The sequence below is a fragment of the Alligator sinensis genome, unplaced genomic scaffold (genome assembly GCF_000455745.1).
Source record: "Alligator sinensis unplaced genomic scaffold, ASM45574v1 scaffold1133_1, whole genome shotgun sequence".
In the NCBI taxonomy this organism is placed as follows: domain Eukaryota; kingdom Metazoa; phylum Chordata; order Crocodylia; family Alligatoridae; genus Alligator; species Alligator sinensis.
Genome location: NW_005842285.1, coordinates 1086083 through 1089248, shown reverse-complemented (window position 1 = coordinate 1089248; position 3166 = coordinate 1086083).

Genomic DNA, 3166 nt, shown 5'->3' with positions numbered 1-3166 from the left:
CTGCTGAAATCTTTTCTGTCGCTCCTATGAGAAACTCCTCTGAGCTAGTGTTTTTTTATCAGTCTTTCTCTGTATTCACATGGTGCAAACTATGCTGGTTATTGCAAACTTCTGCAGAGTATTAAAATGTGTCGCATTCCTTTTTATCTATTCCCAAATGCTGCGTGTTGTCCTTCCCTGGGCTGTTTGTCACAGCATGTGTAGTCCCACGTGCTGGTCTCACTTGACTCAAGCTATGAGCGCCGTCTCCTTTCTGCTTCTGTTCTCTTTTCTAGGGGCAGGTTGACTTCTCAGTCATGCTACACACTAGACATGTCAGCCCGTGCTGGGCGAGTGACTTTTATTGTTTGCAAGATTCAAATCACCTTAAGTGTCCCAGTAATTTCTGTTTTTGACTTTTCTTAGGTCCAGGCTCCCCCTGCAATCTGTTCTCTGGTAAGGGACAAGAGAAATTGCCAGCTTGGCTGTTCATCCAGACTCTCCTATAGTTTCATGTTGTGTTCTCGCCGGCTAAAACCATTCCTCATTTCATTTGTATATGGAGTCCTGTGCGCCTCAGATGTCTTCCATATGTTTTCATTATTAATCTCCTCTGGCAGAAAACTATGGAGCTTATCAAGTCCAGCTGAACTTGCTGTGGTCAGAAAGGGAGCTATCTTCTGATTGTCTTCCTTTTTGTCGGCATCCACTGTTTGCAAACACAGGGCATGGTCCTGTTTGAATCTCTTCTGGTTGTCCTTCATATTTCCAGAAAATTTCAGGTATGGTGGAATTTTTACAGCCATCCTTGCCCTCCGGGTATTTTCCTTTTGCATGGAGTACCCTCTTGTGCTCAATAAGCACCCAAGGGGCCTGAGGGCGATTCTCTTTGTGCGGTGACCCTCTTCCATCTACCTTTGCTTAACAGAACACGTTTCCTCCCTTAGACTTTCTGTGTCTGCGAAGTTAAACTGCGTAAGGGTGTATTTCCCAATACCGCAAGATGTCAGTGCCTTTTTATGGCCATACAGATAGCTAATTCTGAGGGCAGAAGAAAGTTAAATAGGTATTTTTAGTAGCCAGGCAGAGTGAATAATAATCCGAGGTGCTCCCTGTTTACTCAGCAATGACATTATCCCAAGCTGTTTATCTCCTGAGCTTATGGCAGTCAAACTTCTTTAGCCAAGGAAATTGTTATTGCCTCATAAATGGACACATTCTCCAGTTATATACCTGGTTTTGTGTCAAGATGGTTTATAGCAAGAATCAACAGTCAGGTACAGAATGTGCCTCCATAACTTTGTTCTGTTGTAAACCTGTCCTAATTTACTAGGTGACAACACTACGGCTTGGCTAACAGCAGGGGCTTAGAAAACCTTTGTTTCTTATGGCACAGGCAGGTTAAGTGGGAAATATGAACTTTCATTTCGACCCAGGAGACCTTTTAGAATCTTTTCTCCTATGCCTGAAGAAGGGTGCTTGTGCCCGAAAGCTTGCAATTAAAGATTTGTTTTTTTGCATAAGGATAAAGATAATATGGATAAGGATAAAGTAACTCGATGCATGGGGGTTAAGTGGGAAAGATGAACTTTCATTTCGACCCAGGAGACCTTTTACAATCTTTTCTCCTATGCCTGAAGAAGGGGTCTTGTGCCCAAAAGCTTGCAAATAAAGATTTTTTTTTGGAAAAATCTAGGTGGTCTAATAAAAGATATCATTTCTACCATGAGTCCTGATTCCAGCTACTTGAATGCATGCTGTGCTGCCCTGAAAGGTGCTATAAGATGGAGCAATGCAGTACAACGGCTCAAACACAAGGAGTATGGCTTGGCTATTTCAGCTAAGAGTGATGGAGCCATAGGTAGCCATGGCTCCTTGCTTTCTGGAGGGCTCCTTGGAGCAGCATTGCAACTGCTCCCAGGAGGAATTTCTAGGGGAGTGGGCATATTTCCTATTGTTAAGAGATGTAAATACAGCTAAGACATTGCCTAAATTCTCTACAACTTTGCTTCTTCCTCTGTGCTCCCCTGTTATGGGTGAAATAACCCCCTCTTCCAAAGGGCCTTCAGCCCATTTTTCCCCCAAGGATTGTGTTAGTGGCTCAGCGTCAAAAGGAGCAATGGAGAAGCAGCTTAGAAATGTCTGCCTGTGGTTTAGTGGCCAGGGTTTGAATTTTACCTCGACTCTTGCAGGGGGTGGGGATCTGCCGCGATGGCAGCCGGAAGGAGCCACCACCACCTGGGCTGCTTAGAAAGACACGGGACAGCCCGAGGAGCCGACCGTCCCGTGCGGGGCTCTCATCTCTTATGAGGGGGCTCTTGTTTTTTATAGAGGGGGGATCAGCCCCCCCAAACTTCCCCATAATTCGAACCCTGGTAGTAGCTAGTACTATACTTGGAAGTGAGAGGCCCTTGGTCAAATAACCTCTGGGTCAAGGGACCTAGAACCTGGGGTCTCTGTCTTCCCAGGTGAGTGCCTCTACCACCGAGCTAAAGAGGGGTAGATACATGTACAACCCTTACCTTTTTCCTGAGGCTAAATCTGGTAGTCATGAGTTTTGGCTTATTCTATATTCTGGTCCATCTGTTACACATCCACAAGGGATTGGGGCAGGGGGGCATGTGCTATGGCTCCTACCGCATAGACTAAGTCTGCATGACTATATAGTCACACACAGTCATCCACGTGCACAAGGCTGTGCGCCCAGGAGTAGACTTCCCCTTGACATGCAGGTGCCAAAAATCCCCTGGATCCTTCCAAAAAATGTCCACTTAGATGACCCGCAAAGAACAGAATATCACCCTTAGTGACCAATTAGAGTGAGTCACAGCAATTGTCATAATGTCAAACCGCTTTAATTAGTAACACGATGCCAAAAGCTAAACACCAGCAATGTTTATGTGTTGTGATTCATTCCAGACAAGTGAAGAACGGCACTGCGTGGAACAGAATTATTCGCAAGTACTTTCTACCTACTGTCATGAAAGAGCTGGACGCTAGTAAATGGGTTGTCATAGTGACCCAGAGTAACGTTTTCAAGGGTCGTTTCCTTTTAACTTACCTTGCAAAAGACTGATTGCGCCGATAGCATCACTTTCAGCCTGTTTCAGCTGGAGGTAGCCAGTTTTCTGTAAAACGTATTAATTTGACACTGGGGCGTACTCAGTGGAGTAAAGGATGGAAAGAG